This window comes from Astatotilapia calliptera, chromosome 7, assembly GCF_964374335.1.
Source record: "Astatotilapia calliptera chromosome 7, fAstCal68.1, whole genome shotgun sequence".
Classification (NCBI taxonomy): domain Eukaryota; kingdom Metazoa; phylum Chordata; class Actinopteri; order Cichliformes; family Cichlidae; genus Astatotilapia; species Astatotilapia calliptera.
Genome location: NC_137428.1, coordinates 9,316,352 through 9,331,808, shown reverse-complemented (window position 1 = coordinate 9,331,808; position 15,457 = coordinate 9,316,352). Strand labels below are relative to the sequence as shown.

The window sequence follows — 15,457 nt, the reverse complement described above, 5'->3', positions numbered from 1 at the left end:
ACTCTGATCTACAGGAATTTTGGGGGTGTGGATACCCATTTTCTTTTTTTCACAGGTGCGGAGCCTTTTTCTACAAAATTACGAATAAACTGCATTTTTTACATTTTTTAAAATTACCTTTAACATAAATGTAGACTGACAAGTCACTCAACCGATCACACAGTGATCAGTAGAGAAGAAAGAAAATAACCCATTTCAAAATTTCTAGTTCAGATCAAAATTATTGTTCTGATTAAGGAAACAGTAAATCTGGCCACATTATTGTCCCGATCCTCCAATTTTCCCTTTCCAATGTGACTAAATAAAATGCAACTTTTTTTTAAATAAAAGCAGTTGCACACCCAGATATTTCTTACAGTAAAAATCCTCCAACAACCTTTCAAAAGAAAATTTTTTGTCTTTCCTCAATTTTGAGACCAACTGAACCCACAAACCTGAAGCTGCAGACCCCAAACTAACCAAATTTAATGTTTCCTTAATCAGCACAGTAATTTTTAAGTCTTTATGTGTTATGTTTACTCACAGTTTTGATGCTTGCTTCTTCGACTTGACCCACGATTAGCCCTGCACCATCGCTCTGCTGTTTCCTCTCTCCTCATGCTTCTCCTTCGTGCGTCCTGTCCTCAAATATAATCCAACCTGCCTCCTTGTTTCCTCCTTGACTTGTATTCGCAAAATTTCCAGTTAAATTAAGAGTAATCCAGAAAAGTTTTCCTGCTTCAAAAGCTCTTCCAGTTGCCTGTCTTCTTGTCCTCCTTCAAATGTGCAGTTTATATATTTGTATTTATTTGACTTCATATTGCCATGGCAACATAACACAGAGCATCATGGTAGATTAAAGCAGGTGGTTCTGTCCGCTACAGAAATGCTGATAAACTCAATTTATTTGAGTTGTCTTAACTTAGAAAAACTAAGTAAGATGGAAGTTTTTCTTCTCAGTGTGGAAGGATGAAAGATGTGTTTTGAAAATGCCACGTCACTACCGTCCTCCTCCCTAGCACGGATCAGTCCGCATGTTCATGGTGCCAGCATTTTTTATGGAATATGTTGAGCAAACCTAGAAAAGCGTCAGCTCAAGGGATTATTGTTGTCATTGCTGTGGATCTTTACCTGATACACTGACTTGGTGAGTAAATGTTTACTCTTATTCAAACTGATTTTGTGGCTTCTCTTAGTTTAGCACCAGGTTTATAATCGTGCTAGCTAGTTAGTGTTAGCCTAGCGTTGCTGCTGCGGCTGGGCTCATGTTACTTAAAAATTAACACCACAGCCTTAAAAACCTTATATAAAAATATGTCTGTGAAATTTTCTGTTGATTGTTTGAAATAAAAAAGTGAGATAAGAGCCCAGACAAAATTCTTCGGGGGGGTGAAAACAATAAGCCAAGAGTTAGCTGTGCTTGCGGACTCTTATCAAGCCTTGACCTCCCGGTCAGCTATCGCGCTGGTGGATAACAGAGCTCTCCGAAAACGTGGAAGCGCTTTTGCAAATATGTGATATTTTGATAAATTAAGTAGATATTTGAGCATTACACAGCTATATTCTCCACTGAAAATATCTTAAAAGGTTATTTTGTGACCCAGAAAGGGTAATCTAGGGGAAAGGAGGATCGCATATGTCGGCCATGGTTGTCGGAGCCTGTGCGTACTTGTAAGCTCGCCAATGGCGGAGGAGCGCGGCTTATTGCTTTTTCTGGGTCACAAAATCAACTTTTAAGATATTTTCAGGCGAGAATGTAGCTGTCGAAAGTTCAAATATCTGCTCGATTTATCAAGACATCACATATTTGCAAAAATGCCCCGACGTTTTCTGAGATGTCCATTTTTTTCATGCTTTGTGGCACCTTGAACATCTGTGGCATCTATTAATGTCAAATCTAGCCTTTATTTAACAACATAAGCAAACTCTATGTTACAATGATTGCACAGCCATTAAGGATCAAATCGGTTTCTGAAAAATGTTCTGTTTTTTCTCCCTCTGCTTGCTTCTTACTGTCTTTGAGGCTCGGGACCAGCACTCCTGCTGTTGGACAGAAAGACATCAACTCAGTGGTAAGTATTTTGGTTTTCCAATATATTAGCAACTGTCAGTGACATTTATATTAATCAGGCTGAACTTTAATCATACTTTAGATCAGCCTGTTTTACTTATTGTTTTATTTGTTTTTTGGTTTGGGGAAGTTGTTTCTTTACTGATCTTTTCCTGTCTTCTGTTATTAGACTTGAGATATGACTGCACTAGGCTGTTGCTGGTGACTCCAGTTAATTCTACAAGACATGCTGTGTAAGTAAACAAACAACAACAGTTTGGTCTGCATTTCTTGAAAGATCACATCCCCCAAACTTAGTTTAGAGGGTCGACACTGAATATAGTGAAGTCTGCAAATTTTCTAACAGCAAAATTTGTTTTGTGCCCAAATCATTTTGCACATCATTAGAATGAAAGTTATTGGCCATGTTTTCATAGCCCTTTTTAAAATGATGCTTTCATGACATTATTGTGTGTCGGGTGGGGGTCAGGGCTATCCAGACTGACAATTGGGACATTGAATGTCACCTCTCCAGTGGGGAAGGAGCCTGAGATTGTCCAAATTGGAGTCTGTTTTATACCAAATGCAGAAAAAAATGTTTTAAGAAAGCAATTAAGTTCATGTTCCAAAAAATATGATTGTTTGCTTGTAGGACACCAGGAGAGATGAGTCCTCCGTCACAGATGGTGTGGTCAGTGAAGATGGTCGCCTGCAGGTTCAAGCTCACTGCATCTCCAACCCACATCCACTGCCACTGTACTTAAGGGAAGTTAAAGACTTTCTTCTGCACCTACATTTGGATCACCTCGATCCATGATAGTCATTCAGGCAGTAATGCCTGGACTGGAAACAAGCCATCCTTAAAATATTACAACATTCCAGCTCATGTGTTGGAATGCAAAACAAATGTGTTGTTTAAATTAGAGACTGCACTTGTGACAGAACAACACATATTTTTATTTTGATTATATAAGTAATGTAAGTACAAAACAAACTTGTGGTAGGCCTAAACTTATTTTCAGAATAATTACATCTGCGACTTTGTTTCATTGTAAGATTATAACAGTGATGGCAATATAATTGTTTGTTGTTCAGCAGAACAGTGTCCAGTATGTTGGCTGTTATACTTTGTTGTGTTTGAAAATAAAAGTTGGTCTGATTTTAACATCATGACAAAAAGTGTTGTTAATTATTTTTAATCATATTCAGGTTACCACAAATTGTTTTTTCATTTAGTTGAACTTGAAATGTTTGTCAGTAAGTAAACAATTAGCACTGTACAGTCAGAAATATCAAGTTATTCTTAATACTGTATAAGTTGTCCTAACAGTCATCTTAAGTAAGCTTTACTTAGTTTTTTTGAGGCAATGAGTTTCCTTAATTTTTTTGAGTTCTGGGAACTCACAAGGCTTTACAGTGTACTCAAAATGAGTAAGTTGCCCTAACTTGGTCAACTTACGTAAACTTGATCCAATTTTCTTGAGTTCTGGGAACAAATGAGCTTGTACAGAGTACTCAAAATAAATAAGTTGTCCTAATTTAGTCATTTTTAGCTAAGCTTTACTCAATTTTTTTGAGTTCTAACTAATTAGATTTTACAGTGTGTAAGAGCAGGAATTTAACTACAAACTCTCATAGTTCCCGTCAGTATCATTCATTCTGCTCTGCCTCAATGGTCACAGTGGCTAGTTTAAGTACGTTTGCCCCATAGAAATCCACTGATGTTCAGTGAGTCCCTTTGATACATGTTTAGACCTTCATAATTTTCAGGGTGCATGAGTGTTATATCTCCATCTCATCCTAAACATTTTACCAACATGTAAAAGGCATACGTCCACAAGATTTTGATTTTTTTAATTGAAACTTGTTTGGGTTTGGGTGACTACTTGGATTAGGGGAGTATTATTTAGAGCAATGTTTGTCACTTTGGTTAATTGCTAAACTCAGGCTGTTTTTGTTCAGTCTTTTTCTAACTGAGCTTTCACATTTAACATGCTAACTGAAGCCTGTAGAGTCTGAGCTGTAGCTCTTTTATTTTCTGTATTGTACAGTCTGACTTAGGGGTGGATTTGCTGGGATTGGTGACTGTGTTGCATGTTTTGAATAATCTTCTTCAGAGTAGACTTTTGGTGTAAGCTGATAGTGAATGAAAAAAGCTATAAAAAGCTGCTGTGGTTTTAATTTTCCAAGAGAGGTAATGCACATAATGCAGAGACGAGCGCACGGGAGATATCCAAATTCTAGGAAGGCAGCCTGCTGCTGTACACAGGCGGATTCTTCTCAGTCAGAGTTCTTAACAACTTGACTGTTTTCTCAAACCACACAAAGAGTGCTGTTTCCATTCTGGGAAGTCTACTCATTGGTGTAGGCAGCTCTTCAAATTATAAGTAGCTATATATGAGCAGCTATATTAGCTTTGACTTATCATGTGTTAAATATTATACTTTCCTGGTTTAAAATTTATGATGGCTCAAAATTCAAACCTTACAAATTAAAACCCTGAATCATCACCACCTGTGTGAACTACAAGGGTGCCATCCTTTTTCTTTTCAATCCATTAAGTACCACATTTTACACACTGAGCAAGAAAGGAAGTGAGCTCTTCATGGTGACCCCAGAACTTTCTAGCATACTACTGACACTGCTCGACATCTTCTTTTCTTTTTTTTTTTACCTGTCCCGTTTGGTTCTTTTGCCATCAGAATTATTGTGTAAAGACAAAGAAAGATGCCCAACAGATTTACTTTACCAAATGGACCATCCCAGCCTTGCCTTAATGATCTATTTGATTCACCTTTGCTTTTGTTGTTTATTTTGTTTTATTTTCACTTGCTAAACATGGGACAGATTTGACTGGGGGAAAGAAAACGGAGAAAGAAAGAGGAAAGGAAAAACAGCGGGGAAGAGGAACGTGATAAAGGACAAAAAAGAAAAACCAACAAAACAAACAGCCAAAAAAAATACATATATCAATCACCTGGATCACCTGTCAGGAAAGAAAAAAGAGAAAACGAGCAAAAAAAAAGAGAGCAATATAATAAATAACATCATCGCGATGATCTATGTGAATATAACAGTAAATACTAAATATTGAATATTATTGTGCAGCACATAAGATCGACAGCGCACAGTGTGCTTTGAGGTAGGAGCCAGAGTGACAGGGGGGGGTCACTGCTCGACATCTCACAGTACAGTATAAGAGTCCCGCCACAAGGAGACACTAAAGGCTTTCAAACCAACAGTCTCTGCTTCCAAAGTGGCGCCAGCCGTCACCACCGATCATCGTACTTATGTAACATAAACTGTGGATGCATGTTTAAGTTGATACATCACTTAAAGCCACCACTGTTCAGGCATCACATCTGTCCATTAGGTTTCCCTTTCATACTCAACATTTTTATCCCTGGGTACTAACTTTTTTGTTTTTGCTGACTGTTTATTTATTTGTTTGTTTGTCTAAATAGGCAGTAGCCAACATGATTTATAAAGGGATTATAAAATCTAAAAAAATTACTGCATTATTTTACTCTTATTAAACTCACTTTCCTAAAAACTGATTGCAGCTTCTACTTTGTTTAGTCAATGTTATGTCTCTAAATTATTTCATATCATTCATGGGAGATATGCTTGACAAATGATAAGTTAACAAGTCACTGCTACCAGCCTAATCAATTCATTGGGGCGACCTGCGTGTTGTGTTGCATTGTCTGATTTGGTCATAGTGTGTAAACACCTCTAGAGGCCACTGTTGTATAGCTGCTGCAAACTGAACGTGCCCGTACCAGAGGTTATACTTAAAATGGCAGCTGCCAGGAAGTCTCTTTGGACATTTGTGTTCGCCCTTTATGAAATAGATATGTTGTATTACAAGGTACTAATGCACCCTTGCATTGGTAAAATAAATTCTACTAGAATAGCTGATACTCCCTTACAGAAGATTTTTTTTGACCTTTCTAAAGCCTTCTTTAAAAATTAGAAAATAAAATGAAAACAGGCATATGAAAAAAAGCCTACTAGAAATACTACTCTGCATTACATCCTAACACTTGGCTAAATCCTAATATGTAATTCTGGTTTAATAGTTTATTTCACTAAATGTGATTATGCACTAAAAAAGAACATGTTGGGTTTACTTAATTCAATAGTGGACACTGGTTGCACACAGATGTTTTGCTTTGGCAGGAGCTTAAACAACTGAGGTGAAGTTATTCATATTCAATAAACCTGTGCAATTTGTGTTGATAAAATATGATTGAAACAAAATATCCAATTTGAGCTCTTGGATATTTTAATTCTTCACAAATTTCACACTTTATTCCAACACTATTCAGTGACTTTTACCCAAATACTATTTGGTCACTGAAATACTATGTTATCTTCAAATGACATGTTGGTATTATATTCTAAATACACAATTTTCCAGTGAAGGCCTTACAACAGATTGTATTCTTCTCTTCCAAGATGGTTGCCAGCATCCACTAGTAACCTTTCAAAACAAAAACAGTAATTTCACTATAGTGACAGTAGGTGAATCAGCGGTCTGAAACACACGGCCCGGGGCCGACTTGCGTGAGGCCCACATCACCCCTACTTGCCACCCGTACTGTTGACGTGAGGAAATATTGTGCATTTTGGTTCTTGAAGTTAGTTTTTGTTACGGGGGATTTTGTTGTTGAGTGCAATGTGAAAATAACTTCTATAAAAAGCAAAAAATGATTTAATATGAAGGCAATATGAGCAGAGAGTAAAACCATGTTGAGGGATTGGCTGTGTTAGTTCAGTGAGAGTTATTTGTAAAGAAAACAATTTTCAATAGTAGACATAAATGTACACTTATGTCTGCATTTTTATTTTGTTAAATAAAACAAAAAATATAGCAAAGTGCTGCCACATGTCTGAGTGCCAATTCTTTTTTTATTCAATGAAAGGTTTTAGTTAATTAAGATTGAGGAAAAAGAATTTGCATTCACATTTGCAGTTTTGCCTTGTTATACAATATTTGAAAATTAAAACAAAACACTACATTTTCTGAAATATTAGTGAGTTTTTTCTTGTTTAAAGACAAACGTTTTTATACTACTTGAACACTAAAGTGACCCTCCAATGTGATGACAGTGCCAGCAGTGGCCCACAGCTCATTTAATGCTTTCTCCTAATTGGCTCATAATGGTCTCTCATATGTATGAACTATGTAGGCTATCTCTATTTTAAAATAATGGGTGGGCAATGAGAGCATCTCCTCGATGTGTACAACAGGACAACAGGGAATACAGAGAACTGACTGAGGACTTTGTCAACTGGTGCCAGCAGAACCACTTCCAGATCAACACTCCGAAAACCAAGGAGCAGGTAGTGGACTCCACCTACACCAGTGAACATCCAGAGAATGGGCATTAAGATAGCTGACTCATATAAGTGATCTGATTAATAAACGGATCTGGAGTAACAACAGAGTGTACATCTACACAAAAGGATAAAGACGGTTGTATTTGCAACAGAGAAGTCTTTTGGAAGGGAGCAGGGAGAGCTCCTGAAGACCTCAGACGCTGTGGTGGTATTGTCCATGTTTTATGGTGTGGTCTGCTGGGGATAGGAAGAAACTGAACAGGTTCATCAAGAAAACTAGCTCTGTTCTGGGATGTCCTCTTGACCCAGTGGAGGTAGTTATCCCTGTCAGATAACAGCTCCCACCCCATACAGGTCACCCTTCAGTGACAGGCCGTGTTCCAAGTGGACATTTTGGAGGCCTTTCCCTCCAGCTGCTGTCAGACTGTACACTGCACAACAGCAATGAATGTACACCACATATTCACACACTGGGGTCTTTGCATATCAGTGTGCAATACCTGTTAATACCTATTAACACCCAACCACTGCACTATGAAATGACCACGCCAAGCAAACAAACAATGTTTGGGTGCTGCAGATGGAAACGGACCATAGCTTCATGGTGAAATTCCTCACAAAGAGCAGAATCTACCTTGTCCTTTAAAGTTTTTATGGCCACCACTTGGGTCTGCTCACCAGGTACTGTGCCATATAGGTGGCCCTTGTACACCTTGCCAAACCGGTCCTCACCGAGCCCCTCCATAAATCGTACTGCTGACATGTTAATCTCACGCAGCTTCGCCTGCAGCCATGAAACAATAAATACATGTCACCAAAGACTCTGGCCACCAGAATTCAACAATACTTAAACAAATGTATGTAAATCACATTTACTGTGACCATATTTAATGTTACCTTGTTGTTATTATTATTGCTACCTGTTGTTTTTGATGATTCGGGGGCGACAGCTCCGTGTCCTGGGAGGGTGAGCTGCTGAGCTGGGAACGAGGTGGTGTGTCATTTGAAGCCTTATGTTTATTGCGACACAAGCAAACCAGAAAGAAGAGGCAAGCGATAACCAATGGGATGGCAACTGCAGGTATTAAAATAAACAGGATCTCCTTCCTGGGGTTTTCTTGTGTTTCATTCTTCTTCTGATAGTAATCTGTATTATTACATCATATATAAGTATATGTATGTATGTAGATATATATAGATAGATGGCTATGGATATAGATAAATAGACTTACATATATAAGTACTTATCTATTTCTTAGTCTATATTTCTTCTATTTTTGCATAGCATTATTGCTGTTAGGTATGCTGTGTGTGTTCATTTGTTCCTGCCTTGTGTACTCTGCTGCAGTAACAATTTGAATTTCCCAACTCTGGGACTAACAAAGGTTTTCTTATCTGAAATGTATCTAAACCCAGCTGATATCTGGCTACATTTTCTGCTGAGCATCCAAATCACACTGAAGTTTACACACTGTATAATGCCTGATTTCTTGTAAATATTTAGCGATGGCCTTATGAAATATATTTTGATAAAATGTTTATCAGGCCACAGTGAACAATGGAAAATAAACAAAATTAAAACAAATAATTAAAAACACTGAAAAACACTCAAAAATATATTTTTTTAGAGATGTCTTAACCTGGTTATGCTGTACCATCCAGACGTGTATGTGCGCCGGACCCGCGTGATTTGAGACTTCCTGCCATCTTTAGCAGGTAATAAACTCCCGCCAAAGCAAAAAGTTGCTCTGAGTGAATTCAGTCGTTGTTAATGAGTAAATTTTTAGTGTTTTTATTTGGATTGTTTTCTGGTTGTTTGTTGCACACGGACATGTTCACAGACGTGTTTTCGTGAGCAACACTGTTCATACTCCGAGACCGTAGCGGGAAACTGTTGGTTGCCTAGCAGCAGTTAACGAAAAGACCGGAAGTGACTGTGCTTCAACTAGAAAACTTTTGCGTTTATCCTCTTTTTCCCGAGTATCAGACAAACTCGTTTAGCAGCGTGCTTTACCTTTGAGTTAGCTGAACTTCTGGTGGTTTGTTGGTGGATTTAAGGAGGTTAAATGGATGAAAAAAAGTTATCTTTCAGCTAGCTCTTGTTGCGCAGATACAGCAATGCATGATGGGAAATTCTCCCGGTATTTGTAAAGCTAAATAACCTTATGGGGCTCTGTTGGAAACTGCTTCATGTGTATATATAAATAGTGTGTAGTCCCAGCTTCCTACAGGCTGTGTTTGTGTTGATTTTGAGATTGTGAGCACCGTGAGTGTGCAGGGTTTGTGTGTGAAAGACTGCCCCATGCGTGAGCTAAGGAATTCATACTTACCTGGTAAGAGAGATACCATGATCACGAAGGTGGTTCTCTCAGGCCGAGGCTCAGCCATTGCACTCTGGCTTTGCTGACAGCCTGCGAATTCCCCAAATGTGGGAATCTCGACTACATAATTTCTGGTAGTGGGGACTGCGTTCGCGCTCTCCCCCCCTCATATGTTGAAAGAAAAATGAGTGGGAATGTTTGCGCTTATTTTCAATGACGACGTCATGCAATCTTCTGGCTTCCTAACTACAGTTTTATCAGTGAGGCCAGGGTAAGCAGGAGAGGAGGAGGGGATGCTGTCTTATTTAAAAAAGTCTGTGCAGCATTTGGGAGGCCTGTAAACATTAACAAACACAACTTTGGATGGGGCCTTCAGCTGTAAAGCCACATATTCAAAAGACTGAAAACTTCCAGGAGACAGCTGCTTACATTGAAATGATTCATTAATGACCTCAGTGAACTGCTGTCTGTGATCTGTGTTGATTTCGACTGTGTAATTATTGTTGGGGATTTTAACATCCATGTGGACAACCCTCAGGACAAAGGGACTAAAGACCTGAGTAACACTCTGGGCAACTTTGGGCTGACTCAGCATGTAACAGAGGCCACACATAATAGAGGACACACTCTTGACCTACTGATCTCCAAGCCTGAGCATTTCAAACATTGCTGTGTCTGATGTGGGCTTATCTGATCATTACTGTGTTTTCTTTGAAAGTAAAATCTCAGCCCACACAAATATATCAACAGCAGTGATCACAAAACGGTGTATAACTGAACACAGTAGTGAGATCTTTAACCAGGTCTTCCCATTAACACCTGACCTGTCCAAAGGTTCAGTCAATGAGCTCGTCAATAGCTTTAAGGCAAAACTGTTAAATGTAATGGATACTATTGCCCCCATTAAGGTGAAGGTTATCTCTGGAAGGAAAAAGTCTCCATGGAGAAACTCCACACTGGTGAAAAATGAAAAAAGAGAGTGTAGGAAAGCTGAGCGCAGATGGAGAAAAACAAACCTCCAGGTTCACTATGACATCTATAAAGAGAAACTTCACAATTATAATTTACAACTGAGGAGTGCAAGAAAGTCCTACTTCTCTGACATCATCACTAAAAACAGCCATAATGCTCGGGTCTTATTTTCTACAGTTGACAGGCTAACAAACCCTCCTGTGCCAGTGGCAGCTGAACTTCATTCGACCATGGCCTGCAATGACTTTGCCAAATTCTTCACAGACAAAATCCAAAAGATTAGACAAGCAGTTGGTACATCAACAGCAGATCCAGGATATGTACTGTGTCCACTGAAAAACTGTTTAAACACCATCAAAGAGTTTCACCCGATTAACAGCAAAGACCTGGAGGACATCTTAGGTCAACTGAACTCCTCCTCTTGCTGTTTAGATGTCCTGCCAACAAGTTTTTTCAAAAAGGTCTCAAAGACTTTAGAGTCAGACCTGTTACAGATCGTCGACTTTTCCTTAATGTCAGGTGTGTTTCCAGAACCACTAAAAACTGCTGTAATCAAACCTATACTGAAAAAGGACAATCTTGACAAGACACAAATGAAAAACTACAGGCCGATCTCAAATCTCCCATTTTTAAGTAAGATCATTGAAAAAGCAGTTTCTCAACAGCTCAATTACTTCTTAAAACAGAATAATTGCTACGATGCCTTCCAGTCAGGTTTTAGACAGAACCACAGCACTGAAACCGCTCTGACAAAAGTGTTTAATGACATATGTCTGAACACAGACAGTGGAAAAATGCCAGTCTTAGTTTTACTGGATCTCAGTGCAGCATTTGATACAGTTGACCACAACATATTACTCAAACGACTGGAGAACTGGACAGGTCTTTCAGGAACTGTACTAAACTGGTTCAAAACATACTTAGAAAACAGGAAATACTTTGTATCAATAGGTAACTTCACATCTGAGCAGACAAGTATCACATGTGGAGTTCCCCAAGGTTCCATCTTGGGACCCCCTCTGTTTAACATCTACATGCTCCCACTGGCACAGATTATAAAGAACAACAAAATAAACTATCACAGCTATGCAGATGACACACAAATATATATCACAATGTCACCAGGAGACCGAGGCCCTGTACAGGCTCTTGGTAAATGCATTGAGGAAATTAATGACTGGTTGTGCCACAATTTTCTCCAACTAAACAAAAACAAAACTGAGGTAATAGTCTTTGGCGCCAAAGAAAAACGATTACAGGTCACCAGAGAACTTCAATCTATACATCTAAAAACCACAAACCAGGCGAGAAATTTGGGTGTAGTGATGGATGCAGACCTAAACTTAGAAAAACACATTAAGACAATAACAAAGTCAGCTTACTATCACCTCAAGAATATATCAAGGATAAAAGATCTGATGTCTCAACAGGACCTGGAAAAACTAGTCCATGCATTCATCTTTAGTAGGCTTGATTACTGTAACAGCATCTTTACAGGTCTACCTAAAAAATCAGTCAGACAACTACAGCTCATTCAGAACTCTGCTGCTCGAGTCCTCACTAAGACCAAAAAAGTGGACCACATCAGTCCAGCTCTGAGGTCTTTACACTGGCTGCCTGTCCGTCAGAGGATAGACTTTAAAGTTCTGATGCTGGCCTATAAAGCTCTGAATGGTTTAGGACCAAAATACATCAATGACCTCCTGACCCAGTATGAACCTTCCAGATCCCTCAGGTCATCTGGATCTGGTCTTTTATCAGTTCCCAGAGTCAGAACCAGACACGGAGAAGCTGCATTCAGCTTTTATGCTCCTTATATCTGGAACAAACTCCCAGAAAGCCTCAGATCAGCTGAAACACTCAGTTTATTTAAATCCAGGTTGAAGACTCATCTATTCTCAGCTGCATTTGAATAAAGCACCAAATCCACACTTTTAAGCTTAAATTTCAAAACTTACATTAACTACTGATTTTATCTACTGTTCTGATTTTATCTGTTTTGATTTTACATACTGCTTTGTTTGTTTGTTTGTTTGTTTGTTTGTTTGTTTGTTTGTTTGTTTGTTTGTTTGTTTGTTAAGTGGGTTAGAGCTCTGGGTAGCTCCCCAGCTGGGTCTAGACTGGGTCTAGAGAGTATTTTAAATTCAGGGAATTTAAAATAGAAAGTAGCTCGTCCACAGAAGGACTGGTAGCTCCCCTTACGATAAGGGTTCAGATCGCGCGAACAGGTGTGAAATGTGTGTGTTTAGTTAGTTAGTTTGTTTGCTTGTTTTAATCAATTTTAAATCATACTTTTTATTTGTTTTTGTTTCTAATGTCTCTCTAAAGCACTTTGAATCACCTTGTTGTTGAATTGTGCTATACAAATAAATTTGCCTTGCCTTGCCTTTGTTCAAAATCACTACCCTTTCAGCTTGTTCGTGGCCACCAACAGATTAGGTCTGTTATTTTCATGTTTATTTTGCCATTTTATCTGCATAAAGCTTTTAAGTAACTTCAGTTCTTTTCATAAATATAAAATAATTATTACTTTTTACATTTTTAACCCTTTAAACACCAGTTTGTTTGTCCACTGCGACTAGCTGGAAGACAACCTCAAATCTTGCAATTTTATATAATTGAGTTGCTACTGAAATTTCTTGTATTATTAATAGTAGAGTATGGGTCATGTAATTGATTCACATCAACATTGATTATAATGCATTGTTATTTTTGTGCAGAGAGAGCAAAAACATGAAAACTCCCTCTCAGCTTGTTCGTGGCCAAAAATGGCCACCCCTTGTTTACAACTACAAAATGCTATAAAATTCATATATATTAAGAAAAATTTCCACTTTTTTTTACTTGATTTTTTAGATTAGCATCAGTGCTGTTCATGAAAATCAAAATTTCATTCAAATTCAGAATTCTAACCCTTTAAATACCAGTTAGATCACATAATCCTAGGAACTCATAAATGGAAAAAATCACAAAACCCCAATTTTTTTCCAAATAAAACATGCAAACTGAATTATTTTCTAACCATGATGGAGGTTAGATGCATAGCAATAAGTAAAAGTATCAATGAGTTTTATGTATCTTTGTTTTTTTTGGTGCAGTAACAGAAAAACAAAAAAACTCCCTCTCAGCTTGTTCGTGGCCAAAAATGGCCACCCCTGTTTACGTTTACAAAATACTATAAAATTAATATATATTAAAACATTTTTCTACTTTCATTGACTTGACATTTCACACCTGAGCCTCAACTCTCGTGGCCCGGTACCAAAGGACTCACGGACCGGGGGTTGGGGACCGCTGATCCAGATGAAGACGTGAGCCAAAGATCCTTTAAGTTTCATCTGATGAACTTACCTTTTCCTACATATGAAAAATGATGTGGTGTGAAGTAAATCGGGTTTGTATATATGTAGCCTCAGATGAGCATGAAATTTCATTTTTGACCTGCTTAATAGCAGTCTCAAATATTAAAGTCTTGGTGTTACAAAATCAATTGACATGTGCAGCAGCTGAAATATGACACCAAAGGCCACTCTTAATACAGACAGAAGTCGGGTAGTCAAAAATCTCTTATTCTGCTTTTTGTATTCTGAACTTCTTGAGTGGACAGCCAACAATCCTACAAATAGACTAGAGGATGTGCTTGAAATGTTTGTTAAAACAAATAACTGGACCTTACTTGTTAAGCTCAATGTTCTGACTGTCACATGGAGTCTTTCAGGTTGTTTTACGTTTACTATCACAAATGAATGTTTTTTTCCCCTAATGAATATACATTTTAGGTCTAAAGTGTCTAAAATCTGCAGTTTTGGAATTTTTCATGTGGATAACAAAATTAAAAAACAGAAAAAAAACACTCCAAAAAAAAACAAGTGATACATGTCATGAAGGACTGACATAATTTGATTCATAAGACTTTATTTGATATTCACACACACCATATTAACGGTTTCAGATAGTTCATCAGCCATATTGATCAGTCTAAGGCAGGTGGTTTTGTATGCTGAATAAAAATCCTGTCGACAAACGTCAAATGTTACGTACGGTTCAAAATGACTCCCGTACAAGACTGTAGTAAGGTCTACTATTGACCAGTAAGAAACCACCACACTCACACTGCAATGGGGTCCACAAGATTTAGTTTTCTTCGTCCAAGTCAGACTACAGGCTGAGGACACAACTCCGGCCTGGAATCCAAGGCCCAAAGCCATGAACTTCTTCTTTTTGCATGTTGTTGTAAGTTAAAATCCTAATAAAACATCTAATTATATATTTACCTGCTGACTGCAAAACAGCCACCACACCTCCGGCTGTCACTTCTCCTCCATTAGAAGCTGCAGCAGACGACATCATGCCTGCAGCGCAGGAGCCTGCAGCTATTCCAGCTGAGTTGAAACCTGCAGCTCCCAGAAGAGCAGGAGCAGTGACTACAGAACCTACTGCAGGAAGACAAGACATGTATCAGACATGGATCGGGCTTTGATTCAAATTAGTTAAAGATAAATAAACTGCTTACTTGCTCCTGCAGCAGTACACACAGCTGTCACTATAACACAACATAAGAACACACATTAACATCTAACTGGGCCATAGCTCAGCACACAGCTGATCAAGGATTTAGATCAAGTAACTGAGCTACAGAGAAGACGGGGAGGCTCTACGCTACGATGGAGTTTTAGAGCCACAAGAAAAAAGTTGTTGATATGGACATTACTGTCCCACAACAAACTGCTATAATTACTGTTTCTGCTACAAAATTCCTTATTTAGATGAGTTAGTGAAACAAATTGAT

General features: G+C 38.3%; 1 non-coding gene across 1 annotated transcript; it reads left to right on the top strand.

Moving 5' to 3' along the window:
- The first annotated feature begins 9,697 nt into the window (after positions 1–9,697).
- Positions 9,698–9,860, top strand: LOC145430245 (U1 spliceosomal RNA). Its single transcript, XR_013910710.1, has one exon. It is a non-coding gene; the product is annotated as a U1 spliceosomal RNA (small nuclear RNA).
- The last annotated feature ends 5,597 nt before the right edge of the window (positions 9,861–15,457 follow it).